This window comes from Lepisma saccharinum, chromosome 28 (genome assembly GCF_977018435.1).
Source record: "Lepisma saccharinum chromosome 28, izLepSacc3.1, whole genome shotgun sequence".
Lineage (NCBI taxonomy): Eukaryota > Metazoa > Arthropoda > Insecta > Zygentoma > Lepismatidae > Lepisma > Lepisma saccharinum.
The window spans coordinates 32,243,541-32,260,551 of NC_139256.1; the positions used below are offsets into that span (position 1 = coordinate 32,243,541).

The 17,011-nt window shown below is 42.7% G+C and overlaps 1 protein-coding gene across 2 annotated transcripts in view; it reads right to left on the minus strand.

Annotated features, from left to right (window-relative positions):
• Unc-76 (fasciculation and elongation protein Unc-76) overlaps positions 1 to 17,011 on the minus strand; it is a 528,078-nt gene that overhangs the window by 443,129 nt on the left and 67,938 nt on the right. For both annotated transcript variants that reach the window (XM_083114105.1, XM_083114104.1), the window contains exon 2: positions 12,662 to 12,744. The gene's annotated coding sequence lies outside the window, so the exon portion shown is untranslated. The remainder of the gene's footprint in view (positions 1 to 12,661; positions 12,745 to 17,011) is intronic.

Genomic DNA, 17,011 nt, shown 5'->3' on the forward strand with positions numbered 1-17,011 from the left:
TGATGCAAATTTTTCCGTCTTAATGCCAAATTTTCCCCTGTCTTGTTGCAAAACTTTTCCGTGTTGATATCAAATTTTCTCCTGTTTTGATGCCAAATTTTCCCCTGTCTTGATGCCAAACTTTTCCCTTCTTGATGTCAAATGTCCCCTGTCTTGATGTCAAATTTTCTGCACCCTTACTGTCAAATTTTCCCCTGCGTTGCTGCAAAATCATTTTTCCTTGTCTTGCTGCAAAATTTTTCCTTTTCTTGTTGCAAAACTTTCCCCTGCTTTGCCCCCAAATTTTCCAACTTTTTCCCGTCTGTCACCGATTTCTTTCATGTCATTCTACAAAATTTCTCCGCTATTGCTATATTTTACTTTCCTGAAGTAAAGTTTCCACCTGTTTTGAAACAAAACTTTTCGCCTGTCGTGACATAAAATTTCCACTCATCTTTCTGTATAATTTCCACCTGTCTTGTTTAAAATTTTCCCTCTCTTGCTGTAAGAATTCTTCCACTCTTTACCATTCACAGAATTTAACAACTTTTTCCTTAGTAAGAGTCGAGGGTTGTTATTCTAGGGCAGTGTCTCATACCCGAATAGTTTTCGTTCCTATTTCTATTAGAGATATTATGTCACACAATTTAGATTGATATTTCGAACAACCTAAATCAACCTTATTTCCAATAGCCAAAATTACAACAACTGCAGATATCAAGAACAAAAAAGTAATTCAAATAATTCAGCAATTGTTTAACGTTGTAATATCGCATTGTCGTTATCAATATCAATTTTCATCGTCGTTTCCAGGCTAGGCCAAACCCATGAAAATAGACTTAATTTAAATAAAGAAAAGAGGTATTAATATGATAGTAAATGGCAATTTCAACCTTTCTTTCAAATACATATATAGGCTAATCAGAAATGGACCTACAGTTTAAAATACTATCTGAATCACTATGTGCCTCCACCGAGCATCGAACCCGGGATCCCTTATTTACAAGCAAGGCAAAACCATAAGGTAGTACTATTTCTACTGAGTAGAAGTTAAAATATACAAGACAGTAATTTTGCCTGTAGTATTATATGGATGTCAAACTTGGTCCCTTACATTAAAAGAGGAACATAAATTAAGTGTATTTGAAAATAAAATCCTTAGAAAAATATTTGGACTTAAAAGGGATAAGGAGACAGTTGAATTGAGAAGGTTACATAGTTTTGAGCTGCATAATTTGTATTCATGTCCAGATATTATGGGAAAAATTAAATCAAGAAGACTTAGGTGGGCAGGCCATGTGGCACGAACGACAGAGGAAAGAAGAGTTTACAGGATTCTTGTTGGGAAACCTGGTGGTAAGAGGAAGGCCAAGACGAAGATGGAAGGATAACGTTGAGATGGACGTAAAGGAAATCGGTAAGGATGAAAAAGATTGGATTGATCTTGGCCAGGATCATAAACGTGCAGCCATAAACCTTCTGGTTTAAGAAGACTAGAGAGTTAGTTTGAGTAAGGGTCTACGATTGTATCTCCATTTATGTCTTAAATTTCCAACATTTCGCTACATCTGGCAACACTGACGAGGAGAGGAAATGACGGAACATGTTAGAAGCAGTTCCTCCGAACGACCTCAAAGCCTTTCGCATTACTTTGGCCAATTTCTTGAAGGAACTTTGCCAAGTCATTAGATCTGAAGCGAGGCCTCTTCCAGAGGGCCGTTACTAAACAACAGCGTACAATCTGGATTTCGACAAACCGTTCCACAGTCGAAGTAGCGACTTGCAGATCGCATAGTCGTGGTTTTCGACAGCCTGTCTCGGTTTTGGAAAGTCAAAAGACTTCCCTAAGATGCCTTGTTCCCCCTACCACCCCCTTAAAACTTCAACAGCCTTCTTGGAATTTTCGACTATTTCTGGAAAGTTCGAAACTCATTAAAGCAGCACCGTATGCTTTTGAGGGTTTCGGAGGGGTTGGAAAGTGGGGAGTAGGGGTTAAGATTTGCCTACGGTTTCTAAGAATATCTCCAATAAGAACTGACAACGAAAAGGAAAAGGTTTTTAATACTAACACCCTCCCCCTTCGCTACAACAACATTTGTACGAATCAAGTTCTTAGTCTCTTTGACTTGGTAGGCCTGACACAAATTCTATTCAGCCTCCTATGAGCTAACCTCACGGGAACAAGGAGGGGGGGGGGGCAGGGGATCCGGACAAACTAACCGAGCTATTTGTTAACAAAGCATTGCAAAAGCAAGTACATTTGTGAGTTTGGTTCAGCAAATTTTCATACATGTACAACTAGCGGTGGCGGCGCTAGTGTCGCTCATAAAAAAATGGCGTCGGTATAGGAAAAAGCACAATGTGTGTGATGTTACGCAGAGACAAAAAGTATTGTGCAAGTGCAACGAAACTTTCGCTTTGTGTTTCACAAGGATCCTCCGTCACGTAACACCATCAAGGCATGGAAGAAACATTTTTTATCGACAGGGAGTGCGGTGAAATGTTGAACGTTTGATCGGACGTGGTGGCCAAATCTCTGGCCAGCCCACTCTCCAGATGTTAAGCACCTTGTACACGATCAAATTAATCATGAACAAGTCGAAGAAATTGAACGCAGTTGAAAGTCGTTGAACAGCTCTCCTATTGGAAATCTTGAATGGTCTAAATTTGCTCATGTACACGATCAAAGAAACATTGGACAAGTTCACATTTGGCCAAAGCGTGGCCGTGTGTACGGCATGGAAATAAATAAATAGAGTAGCGATTATCCGTAACAGACATAATTTTTTAGCCATTCCAGTGGAAGCAGTAGGACATATTGGAAACTCGGATGAAGTGTGATGTAGATGTATTTTCTCGAGTCCGCTGTAGACGGAAGAATTTCCTTTAACATTTTTGATAGCACAAATGCTAAGTAAATGCTTCAAAAAAAAGTAGTACGATAGTACTTTACAGGAAAGCATTTCATGGAACATTTCGTTAGGTTAGCTCTTTCGATTACAATGTATTCATACAGCACGAAAGGCACGTCGAGTTACACCATCTATGGTGAGTTCACGGTACTTACAATTGAAAAAACTAAAATATTCTTCCATGCGTGTACAGTACAGTAAACGCTACAAAGTATGTATTTATGCAGCGCCATTCTTTTGTACCTAAAACCATTTATTACGAAATATTATTCCTCTCGGTTGAATAGTTATCGTCTTTCAAAAATGTGAAGTGATACATTGTTTACATCTCACACGGCTACCATTACAACTGCATTCGTGACCTATTATCCGGACCAGCTAACTGAAGACAAGAACAAGTCTCTCCGCAAGTAGTGACGCGAGATGGCTCCACCAATGAACAGTGAGAGAAAAGGGATTGCGTGGGCGACGGGAGTTTCCCGATTTCCTTCTTCATTATGGAGTATTGCAAACTTTTGAAGTGGATGACACCGAACGCACATGGCAAACGGACCGTATTTTTGTTTCCAGGTCGGTACGATTAGTTTATGAATTTCTTAGGGAAATATTAGGGATAAAACTGCAAGAGCAAATTTTCACAAGCCGTGCATTTAGCGAACGGACTAAGGTCTGTACATGCACGGTGAGGACCGTACGGTTGGCAACGCTGCGTTTTCACCACACGATTTTCCTCCTCCTCCTCTGCTGATATGCGTGGCCCAGCTCTACAGTTAGCTGGGACAAGGTATAGAGGTAGCTTTCCGATAATCGATTCCAGTAGCATGTGCCCTGATCGGTCGACATTCAGGCTTGGATCGCGTTAATTGGAACCATTCCTAAATAGAAATTCTTTGACCGAACCTTAGATCCAATTAGAAAAATGGCGTTATCTCTGACGCCATTTCCTTTTAAGCGTTCATTCAAGGACTTGTTCGTGATTTATTTGATCGTGTACAAGGCGCTTTTTCCCTCTGGACTTCTTTCTTTGGGGGCACATTCTGCTCAAAAGATCTACAAGAACTGCAGGGCCGTATTCGGAATGCTCTTGAAACTTTAACCGCTCAAATGCTACAGAACACGTGGAGGGAGATTGAATACAGGCTGGACATTCTCCATGAAACAAAGAGCTCAAGTGGAGCTATACTGAGTGTATTCCCTTCCAATAAAACGTGGTGAGTTTGCCTTCAAAATGTATGTTTTTGTTTAGCTACTCCTTAACATATTAAAATAACACACTATTAAAAACTGGCAGTCACACTCCGAACACCCTGTACTTTTTTATCATATCCTGAGAGTCATTTACACGTATTTCCGGCGAGGTTAGGTTGGGATCATACGTCTTGGAATGAAAGTACCAAAGAGGATTTATTCTTATACATTTAATAATATGCCTAAAATGAAAACTTATTTTTCATCAACTGGACTTAACATCCTTTTTGTAATTCAATAAATAATCAACTTTTTACTTTTGTAGCATAAATTTCCTTGCCAGGACAGTTGTTTTCATACTAATTTTGGCGATATTAACTACGCGTAAGCTAATGAATGGATGCTGTTATATATCTATTCTTGTAGCGTCTTTTCACTATTCATGCAAAATATAACAATGGCAATATTAATTTACATTTGATTATGAAACTATAAATTATATTAATGTATTAATTATAAACATTTTATTATCATTATATATAATACGAGGTGTATTCGTGAAGTAAGTACCGTTTGCCGATGTAGCGCTGCAGTCGCGATCGTGTGAGTTCTCGCTGACGTCCTTCATCCGTTAGTTAGCCACAGGCACGCGTGGGAGCAGGTCATGCTTTTTCTTCGTAGTTTTCTGAAGGTTTGAAATGTTCAAGAAAATCAATCGGTCTGCCGACTGTGATGTTCGGTCTGTGATTTGTTTTCTCAATGCAAGAATGGTTGAATTCTTGCCTAGAGGACAGGCCACAAACAAAGATGCCTGCTGTGACACAGTAATCCGCCTGCGTCGTGCAATTCAAAACAAAAGACGCGGAATGCTTAGCGAAGGCATTGTGTTGCTTCACGACAATGCTCGTCCGCAAACGACCAACAAACTCAAAATGTCATCACGTCATTCGGCTGGGAACAATTTGTTCGTCCGCCAACTGCCCTGACTTGTCACCAAGGTACTACCATCTCTTTCTTCATCTGAAGAAGAAGTTTCTTGCTGGTCAGCGTTTCGACGAGGATGACGACGTCGAAGCAGCAGTGCATGGATGGCTTTCGTTACAGGCGGGAACATTCTATGATAATGGGATACAAAAACTAGTGCCACGCTACGACAAATGCTTGAACAATGGTAGAAACTACGTAGATAAGTAGTTTAAGTTCAGTAGAATGCAATGCAAAAAAAAAGGTACGAAACTATTTTACTTAATTTTTTACACCCTTTCGGTACTTACTTTCCGAATGCGCCTCGTATATATTTTATTATTAATATATTTGAGACACTTGGTTTGAAATATTGTGACTTTGCCCCCCCCCCCCGCAGTTTTGACACCTTGCCAAATCGCCTCCACTGCACTGACAATTACAGGGGAAAACCACGTCAAGAGGTTGTTGGGGGCATATTACAGTCCTTTGACAAGCTTTCCCAAGATCGTCAAAAGGAAAAATATTGAGTTCAATTGGTTTCATTCTAGTCGACCTACCTCCTAGCCTCAATACGAGGGCCACTATTTATATTTTGAGCCTTGGCAACACTGATTGAAGTTAGGCGCGATTTGACGTTTGCACGGAATCGTCTGGCATTATTGACCATAACGTACTTCAAATGTTTTGTCAATAGCTTCATTTGCGTTGTTTATGTTGCGTTGGAGATTGCGCGACAACAATGAAATGGAATTAACTCGTGAACATTTTCGTGCGATGATTTTTTACTATTTTCGACGTGGATTATCAAGACAAGAGTGCATCGATCAACTTACTTCCACATTTGACGATGAAGTCCCATCCTTTGCCACTGTGAAACGCTGGTATAACGAATTTAATCGTGGCCGCCATTCGCTCACCGACGAGATTCGCGAAGGTCGTCCAAAATCAGTTGTTGTTCAAGAAAACATTGATGCTGTGCAAAACCTAATACTGCAAGATCGTCATGTGACATACTGTGAGATTGAGGCAACCATAGGCATTAGTTCCACCAGCATATATAAAATATTACATGATCATTTAGCTGTGAGAAAGGTATGTTCTCGTTGGATCCCACACAATTTGACAAAAACTAAAAAAGACGCTCGCGTCAATTGGCGCAAACAAATGCTCAATAAATACAATCGTGGTGTTTCAAAAGACGTATACAGGGTGATTCTAAAGGTATAGTACAAACGAAAACCACAGATACCTCCCATGAAATAGAGACGAAAGTTCCTCTTCCACTTTGCCGAGAGATGCCTCCGTGAGGAGCTAGACAACGCCGAAAACGTGTGAAAATGAACTTCACACCTCTGTACAGCCAGTACCAGTGAAGATAGAAAGGCGGAACAAACGAAGTCAAAAGGAACACCAAAGTCGCCCATCCGAAAAACACTAGGCGGCAGCTGCGCAACGCATGCGCATGGGGTTCCACAAAGGAAATAGGAATGTCCCGCAAGACAAGTGAAGGGAAAGGGTAGCGATCGACAACGGTAGGGAGAAAAGAAGCTATGAAGCATGAAGTAACAATTGCACAGCGGGAAACAAACACCATGACTGAAGCAGTGCAGTCGAGAAAAGTAGTGCGGGGTTGCAGAACCACGGGAGGACGACGTAGGATGTAAAAACACACCGAGAATGCAAGCAAAGTGGTCCGTGACACTCGACAGGCAACAGACGCGTACATGGTTCGGGGCAGAAATGGCGGCGCTGGCGGTGCAGCGCAAGGGGAGTCCCCAAAACACAGTGGGGAGACACCGCAGCAAGAACAAAGCACGGTGCAACAAAAGAGAAAGAGGACCGGACGGGGAATGGTACCTGCCAAGGAGACAACAAATGCGGGACGAGGGATTCCCCGTAGCAGCACCGAGGGGATGTCACACAGAGGTCGTGCGCCAGCAGGACAAACACAGCAACTACGGGCACAGGAGGTTATTGCTAATGAAAGGTGCACGTACAGATATTACCACGTACCCCGTACTGACGTTGTAACAAACGTCGTGATGGGGCCCAATCAGCCTCTTAGAAATGAAGCCGGAGGCACATCGCTGGATGGGAGCGGGCGAAAGGCTGCCGGAGTGTCGTACGGACCCCACCACTCCGTACGGTGGACGACACTAATGGACGAGGTCGGAATGTTTCCATCCCGATCACCAGGTCCACCGTTCCCAGACCTGACGCGGCTGCTTGCTTCCGAGCGCAACCTCAGCCGAACAACTCGAGTCCCTCCTCGGTCGCAGCCTTCCGCTCCGAAACCAAGCGTGGCCTCACACCACCGCAGCCGCACACTGCCGCGTGGGTGTGAGACCGGGCCGCGCAAGGCTGGACAGATAAACTGCGTGGACAATCGTGTAATGAAGCTACGTGGGGGTATGCACGTCTGTTCAACTTCTGGGTTACCCCACATTGGTGTACACAAACACCACACGATCGTACGTAGTGCTCCCCGTCGGCTCGAGCAAGACGGACGAAGTACGTGTTGTGGGTGAATGGGGCAAGAATGAAGGACGCTACATGTGTTCCACGATGACAAGGTCCCAGAGTAAATGGCCCCACCTGACGGCAGTGGTCAGGTAGTGAAGAGCACAGGCACGGGTGGCTCAGGAACGTCAGCTGATTGTACCACAGCGCCGTGCGGACGTGTGGGCTGATTGGAAGTGCAGCGTCAGGGAGCGTGTCAATGAAAGAGCCGGTGCGGTGGTGGTGTGCTTGACGTACGACAATTGAGTATGTTATTTCGAAGCCATTGTGACCAGTGTGTGTGTGTGTGCCACCTGTGCACTGCAGTACAGTATTCCATAATTGGCACTATCCTCACCGTACTATGGAACGCTACACATTTGTAGAACTGAGGGACATGCATTTTGTCTACGGCCTTGCAGATGGCAATGGCCGAGCAGCTTCACGCCTTTATCGCGGACGGTATCCGGAGAGGCGACAACCCGACAGCAGGTTGTTTTCGAACGTGCACCGTACCCTTGGTGAATCGAGTGTGTTACGTGCAGGCCATCATGTCGGTCACCCAAGACATGTGCGCACCGCGGCGGTCGAGGAGGACGTACTTGCTCGCGTGGACGACACACCGTCCACTAGCACCCGTAGCATTGCACGTGCAGTGGGAGTATCACAGTCGACAGTGTCGTGTGTCCTTCATTATGATCTGCTGTATCCCTATCATCCACAGCGAGTCCACGCGTTGCAGGCTGGGGATTACCCACGACGTGTGGAATTCTGTCAACGACTGTTGCAGTTTTGTACCGACGATCCCCGTTTTTTGCGCCATGTGCTTTTCACGGACGAGGCAACATTCACCCGTGAGGGCATCTTCAATTGCCGAAACAGCCATGTGTGGGATTATGAAAATCCACATGCAGCAGTCGAGGTGCACCATCAGACCCAGTTTGCAGTGAATATCTGGGCAGGTATCATCGATGAACAGATTATCGGTCCATACCTGCTGCCACCACGTTTAAATGGCCGCCTCTATCGCACCTTTCTTGCATCAGTCCTTCCAGAGCTGCTAGAAGATGTACCCCTCAACGTGCGACATCGTATGTGGTTTCAATTGGATGGAGCGCCTGCACATTTTGATGGCACAGTGCGAACCCTTTTGCACCGTACCTACACACAGCGCTGGATCGGCAGAGAGGGCCCCGTCCCCTGGCCCGCCCGTTCGCCTGACCTCACACCAATGGATTTCTTCTTGTGGGGCCATGTGAAAACACTCGTCTACGAGACCCCGGTGCCTGACAAGGAAACATTGGTAGCGCGGATACTTGCAGCATCGGCCGAGGTGTGTACCATGCCAGGGATTTTTGATAGGGTTCGCCAGAATTTCCTGCGACGCTGCAATGCCTGCATTGAATGTGGTGGTCGTCAATTTCAGCAACTTTTGTAACAACGCCAGTCCGGGCTACGACTACGTACTACGTACTATTCCTATCTGTAAGTGCACCTTTGTGTGGCAAAAAAACCTCCTGTGCCCGTAGTTGCTGTGTTTGTCCTGCTGGCGCACGACCTCAGTGTGACATCCCCTCGGTGCTGCTACGGGGAATCCCTCGTCCCGCATTTGTTGTCTCCTTGACAGGTATCATTCCCCGTCCGGTCCTCTTTCTCTTTTGTTGAACCGTGCTTTGTTCTTGCTGCGGTGTCTCCCCACTGTGTTTGGGGACTCCCCACGAGCTGCATGTGTTTGTTTCCCGCTGTGCAATTGTTACTTCATGCTTCATAGCTTCCTTTCTCCCTACCGTTGTCGATTGCTACCCTTTCCCTTCACTTGTCTTGCGGGACACTCCTATTTCCTTTGTGAAACCCCATGCGCATGCGTTGCGGAGCTGCCGCCTAGTGTTTTTCGGATGGGCGACTTTGGTGTTCCTTTTGACTTCGTTTGTTCCGCCTTTCTATCTTCACTGGTACTGGCTGTACAGAGGTGTGAAGTTCATTTTCACACGTTTTCGACGTTGTCTAGCTCCTCACGGAGGCATCTCTCGGCAAAGTGGAAGGGGAACTTTCGTCTCTATTTCATGGGAGGTATCTGTGGTTTTCGTTTGTACTATACCTTTAGAATCACCCTGTATAAAATTGTAACAGGTGACGAATCATGGATATATGCATATGAGCCGGAACGTAAACAGCAGTCGACTGTATGGGTGTTTCAAGATGAACCCAATTAAACAAACGTTGCTCGCGCTCGAAGCACATCGAAACAAATGGTCACCTGTTTTTTCGGGAAAACTGGTCATGTGGCAACTGTGCCTTTAGAGGAACGTAGAACGGTCAACTCTGAATGGTACACAACAATTTGTTTGCCAGAGGTCTTCGGTCAAATACGGAAAACAAACAAACGCCGTCGGATCATTCTTCATCAAGACAATGCCAGCTGTCACACATCTCGTCTAACAACCGACTTTATGAACAGTCAAAAAATCGAATTGATGGGTCATCCACCGTACAGTCCTCATTTAGCACCCAATGACTTCTTCTTGTTCCCGAATGTCAAGAAAAAATTGCGTGGACAACGATTTTCGTCGGCGGAAGACGCCGTTGATGCGTTCAAAAACCATATTATGGAGGTGTCTCAAGAAGATTGGAAAAACTGCTTTGACAAATGGTTCGAACGAATGCAAAAGTGTATTGACCATAAAGGAGAATACTTCGAAAAACAATAAAGCAGTTTTCAATGCCAAATTCCTGTTTTTTCATTGTTAGGCTCAAAATATAAATAGTGACCCTCGTATATAGTAGGATAGACTCCCATAAAAAAGGCATAACGTCTTCTTTAGTAGTTAGTTCCCTAAGCACCCTTGGGTATCGAATAAGAGAATAAAATCAGTCATTATATAAGGATGTGAGAATGCTCTCCTACCAACATATTACATTCTAGTAATTTTCAAAACTACTTGCTAATTATTTACACTAACCTTTAGATATGCAGAAATTAAAGTATATTTTTAAAATATATTTTCTTTGTTTTTTCTGTTTCATAATCAACAAGAAGGCAAAATGAAACTGATGGACGTTAAGCAAACTAACAATATTTCCCTTTGCTTGAAGCTCTAGTTAATACGAGTGCCATCTGTAGGTAAATTCTGAAGTTTCCAGAAACAAAGCTACACTCTGTCCCAGTTATTTCTGGAGCAGGCGAACGAAAACAAGTCTTTGTGCAAGTTGTTACGCGAGACTGCTCCACCAATGAACACGTGAGAGGGAATGGGATTGCGTGGAGGGGGAAAGTGACTTCTGTTACCAGCCTTCGCAGCAGCGTGTACTGCTTCGCCCTCCCCTTCTCTGCCGCTATGCGCGGCCTTACTATACAGATATACGGGACAGAGTATAGGCTACCGAGTGTTTCCAAAGTAGCGCAGCTCAAACTTTGATGGCTTAAAACATGAAAACAGTAAAATATATTTACATCGGGTATTGTCCGAATGCAGTGGCGTAGCATGGACATTTCGGGTGGGAACGCCAAGTCCGAAGGAAGAGTCGGCCCTTTCTTGCTTAATAATTTACTTAAGGTATTAGTCGCCACATGTATTATTTGCCTGAAGTAAGCTGGGTTTTCAATAAAACATCATCATTGCATGTTTTAGATAGAAAATTAGACGCCTCACTATGCCACAGATGTTTTGAACTCTGGTGTTCTATACCTTTTTTTATATCTTTCTGCATGACGCAAGTCATTAAAAACCTACCTGAATCACAAGCGCCTCTGCACAACAGTAGACGTCATTGTTGTGGGCGATCCAACTACTGATTGATTTGGTTTATTTTACTTCGCTTTTCTACCACTTTTGGTTAATTGCGAATATGAATATGAGTGATGATATTGATGAAGGGACACTGACAAAGAACACACGTGCTCACGCCGGGATTCGAACCAGGGACCTCTGTCGTCTTGGCGCACTGTTAAAAGCAGAGTGGATGATCCAAATATCGTACACTCTACTGACGTAACAGTGCCGATTAGTAATTCAGACCACTGTTTATTACATCTTGAGAATGCTGATAAACATTTTAAAATAATTTTCTCCAGAGACCATTCGATGTTAAGAGTTTTCAAATGAATGCTAAACATTTCCATTCACACAATATTAAGTAGTTAGATAATAACGAAAAAATACAATAAAAAAGTAATAGTTTTGCGGGTTAAGTGGTAGAGCAGCCACAGGCTGAATTTCTATCACGAGGACTTCACCAACTTATTTGACAAAAACTGTGTTGATCTTTTAGTTTCTAATACACATCGCTGTTCGTGCGATAAATGATACAATGCAGTGGCCATTAAGAAGCAGTATATTTGAGATTGGTAAAGTTACGTCAGTCAATATTGCGTATTTTAGCATCACACAGCACGAGTTGCATGAGCGCGAAGAGCGAAGAACCGCTGTCGTCTGCTTCAGAAGGCAGGAAGGGTCACATGAACCAATCACGGTAGACCTCTCGTACGCTGGCGTAAGAGAGCCTATTTACGCGCGTGCTGTAGAAATGGAAGCTTTCCCTCCATAAAGGCAGCAAGGAATATAGGAGTCCTGTACGCCGAACCTGCTCGACGTCCGGCCGGGAAAGGCATTGAAAAGAGATGCTAGAACGAGTGTTGAGAGTGGAACGTTGCAAGCGGATCGCGAAAAATAGCCATTATAATGCCATGAAGGTCAAACATATATGAAATTAGTCACGTTTTACTTTATAATCACAGCATTTAAGCATTTTTGAAATTTTAAATCTGGGAACGCCGGGCGTACGGGCGTACTATAACGCTACGCCACTGTCCGAATGGTAAATATGTTAGTCAGAGAACCCAAACGCATTTCATTCTAAGCGAATTAATTCCGAACGTTTGAAAGTGAAAACTAAAAATATCAGATGGTTAGTTCAAAAGTATTACTTTACGAATACACTAACCACAATTGCAGCATAGTGACATGCACCTTACGAATTGCTATATTTGTATTATTATGACAACACACTATATTTTTCCTCACTTAAAAGATCCTGTTCCCACTCTTGCTACTTTCGCATAAGAAATAGGACAATGTACGTACAGGAAAATAATAAAAATGAAGAAGTGAATTACTCACAGTTAGATCTGCAGTGGGTCGCCATAATCATCTTTAGGGACAATAATGTAAGTTCCAGTTCAGTGATATAACTTAGGTGTAACCTGCAAGAATAAGAAATGAACAATGTTAAAAAGTTTCATTTTATAAACTACCGACAATAATTGTTACAAAGACGCTTAGTGAACTCACAACTACAATTAATTATTTACATATACGAGGTGAAGTCAGTAAATAGGTCACAAACAGGAGATGATTCGAGCAGACAGGCGAGTAATGATAGACAGCATAGCAACTGCTCATGGATTACCCTACAACATAATGCATGATTCCGTGCACGAAAAGTGTGCGCACGGTGGCGGGAAACGTTTGGCGGATAATGAAGATGTTGAACGTGAGGTGCGACTATGGCTGGGACAACAGGCCAAATACTTTTTATGCATCAGGTTTTGGGGGACTGATAAAGCGATGGGATAAGTGTATCAATCTTGAAAAATAAAAGGGTTTTCAAGTCAGTATTTCCTTTAATATACGTTTGTGACCTATTTACAGTGATGTGTTGTACACTATAAGTTTACACCTGAAGCTTTTATGAAAGGAAAGGCTACATTTTCAACTACGTATATTCCTAAGGAACCATGGACGTCCGCAGGATTTTTTCCAGGGGGGGCAAAGGACACATATTTCCCTCCAAAATAGTGATGCCACATCAAAAAACACTGTTTCAGTCTGAAATTATCATGTTTCTTCAAAAAATTTATAATAATTAACATAAATTACTGTGTAAATTTATAGGTACACATTCATTTTCCAGGGGGGTGCGGTAGCCCCCCCTGCTCCCCCTTCCGGACGCCCATGTAAGGAACTGACAAGAATCCTATTTACAAGAAAATTTCTGTCTTCTCTTTCGATCATCAATTGTGAAAGAAAGCTAAATTGTATGCAAGGGAAGAAAAAAAAGAATAACAGATGGCAGTCGTGGAGAACACTAGAATTCTTCCTATATTGCGCTTTTTTCCTCGGTAAGAAATTGTTCGCATTTCTAACGAAAAGTGCACAAGATTCTTCTCTCACATCAGCAGTTGATGCGCGGTACAATTTTGTTTTACTTCTACAGAACCTTATGTTAAGTCATCACCTTTCGTCATGTTGTTTGATTGATTACCTTATATATTACGTGTAGAATGTAGGCTCGTTTACGCGTATAGAGCAGACTCACACCACTGCTTATTTACTGACTTACTGATGTATATACAGGGTGTTTCTGTGATCGTGTTACAGACTTGCAGGGATCATGGAAGGGAACAAACACAACAAGATGAGATAGGGAACCCCTGTCCGGAAACGCACCATTAAAAAGTTAGGAGCCAAAATTATGACACATGACAGTGGAATAAGACAACGGAAAGATTCAGCTTGTAGATTTTATATGGACGTTACTACAGTGCATCGTAACACTCCACAGACGAAAACGTTACAGTAATGGTTCGAAATGGTGGCCCCCGGAGTCGATACAGGGGCGATAGGATCGCAAGAAGCTCTGTAGCATCTTCTGTAACATCCCCAGAGTCATTCTGACGATATCACAGATAACAAGGGTTCTTACCAGGAGGGATGCAAAGGGTGTCCCTCGGCTCAGCACCCAATAGTCAATCGTTTGAGTGAGGTGGACCTGTTAGCAAGAAACCTTCGTATATCGTCAGAAGGACTCCAGAGTGGATACGACGGAGCTTCTTGCGACGCTGGGGCCGGCATTGTGAACAATTACTGTAACGTTTCCGTCTGTGGAGTGCTACGATGCACTGTAGTAACGTCCGTATAAAATCTACAAGCTGAATCTTTCAGTTGTCTGCCCCAAATAATTTTGGCTCATAACTCTCTAATGGTGCGTTTGCGGACAGGGGTTGCTTATTTCATTTTGTTGCGTTTGTCCCCTTCTATTATCACTGCAAGTATGGAACACGGTCAAAGAAACACCCTGTATATACATAAGTAACACACACACACACACACACACACACACACACACACACACACACACACACACACACACACATATATATATATATATATATATATATATATATATATATATATATATATATATATATATATATATAGACACACAGACAGAGCCGACTCCGTTGTCGTGTGCGTTAAGTGGTCGACTTTCGAAATAGCTATCGAAGTTCCCGGATATGCGTGTTGTTTGGGAGTGCCCTTTCACCACTGTCATGTAATTATCGTTAATTCTTGTTGTCGCGTTTAGCCAGAAATGGAAGGAATGCAACGTAAAATGACAAAATTTACGGTACATAATTATGAACAATATCAGTATCGAAAAATACACGTACCAACTTTATTTTTTCAAATGGGAACCCTCCTTTTCCTTACAGAATCAAATTCTATGCAAAAAATATGAAACTTTTACTCGGAACGTAATAGGGAACAACTTGCGTATCAAACATAGCGATAAATAAGCATTAGCCTATACATATGTACTAAACTATTCTAACGAAAGAGATTCAGTTTGATAGCAGATGTAAAATAACAATATCTGTTTCATCACAGATGGCGTTGATTTAGTTGACTTCAAAAGCAAATTAATTTAAAGCTAAATTAGAGCCAAACATCCCACCAAAGTGCTATCAAACCAAACTTTATCACGTAGTCTTCTCCTTAATCGAATATTTTATGCAACGTTGTGAATTAGTATTGTTCGTCTTAAGGAATGCGAATAACATGTATTAATTATTTTTAACTTCCGTATCACACCGAAGGTGTGACCTGAACCCGGGACCACTGGCGTCGTAACTCAATAGGTTAATCCTGCCGCCAAAAGAAATTGCTTCTTAAAAGCAAATTACACCAGCAAGCTTCAATGGATCTGAAAAATCCGTTGATACGAATTCTACCGGAAATCGTATGGGAAATAAAGCAAGCACAGCTTTATGCTAAAAACACCGTTAGCGGCAGGACACGGCTCGCCAACGGTTCTAACGATCGAAAGTTCGAATTCCACATAAATAGTTTGAGAGAACATTTCTCGCCCAGTTGTACTTAGAAATTTATCGCGTGAACAGTTCGTGCCTCCAATCTATGGGCTGATTATCAAAAGAGTTACCGCGGGGAGCGATACTCTAATCGAAGGTACCACGGGATTAGCGCAGTCTACGGATTCAGCGAGACGATCTTCACGTCAACGAACGTTTCTATATCCCCTTTTTACTATTCTCACAACCCTGCCAGACCAGTCAACCATCGAAGTGTTTAAATCGAATGTTTAAGAGTTCTCCTTATTTCACAGGGGCGAGCCCCCCTTTGGATGTTTATATGTTACCTTTGTTTTTCAGGAGTGACACCCTTCCACTTATAGAAAAGTGCCTCTCGCAAGCGAGTGGCTCTAGGCTGTCATAGCCTAACAACGATCCCAAATAATAAGCCTGTGGCCCTTTACGCGCTTCATGTTTTTAAAACAATAATGTGTTTTTTCTAGAAACTAAGAAAGAACTGAATTCACATATCATAGCATAGTAACAAAGATGAAAATAAATATTTTCAATGGAGCACCCTGTATAATGTATTCATATTTTTCGGGATGTTTATAAATGGATCACCCTGTAAATGTATATGTATGTATACAGAAAGAAAGCGACAGCTAGAGGACATTGCGAACAACGCTTCTTAATGTCGTGTTACTACGATACTGTTTCTATCATGCATTATGCAACCACACAATGTTATTGTCATTATCATTATTATTACGTGTGTGAGACAGTTCAGACCCCTCCCGAAATTCAGTTCTAGATACGTTTCTGCCCCCACCGCCCCCTTACCTGGGCCCGCTTCTGTCACGAGCTGTAAGTTTCGTCTCGGATAAAATTTGTAGAAAGTGAAGCTGTCACCCGCTTTCACTTTTCACGAAGTGAAGTTAGCACCCGATTAAGGAAAGATGCAGAAGTAACTTTAAAGTCTCACATCCGTGCACGATTAAAAAGTACAGGCAAAAACGCAATAATGTACCGTGTCAACAATGACTTTTGCCTTTATGAATTGTAATAATTTCAATCCAAGAAGGCAATTCTTCTTTTCAGTCACTGAACCCACCTCAAGCACCCGGCTCACGTAAGAAAAAATACATTACAGCTCCAAATTACAGTTTATATTTTACGTTCCTTACCTTGTTGTGCAGAACGATCGCTTAGGGCGAAGAAATATAATTTCTCCAAGTCTTTTCCGGCAGCAATTCGTGTCAGAATCCGTATTGATTCCCGCCGGTAGCACGGAATTCTCATATCCGAGCAGCCCTTGCCGTGACTTTTCCGCAGGGTGATGGCGTAATATTATGAATCTGAAATATGACCCCTTGGC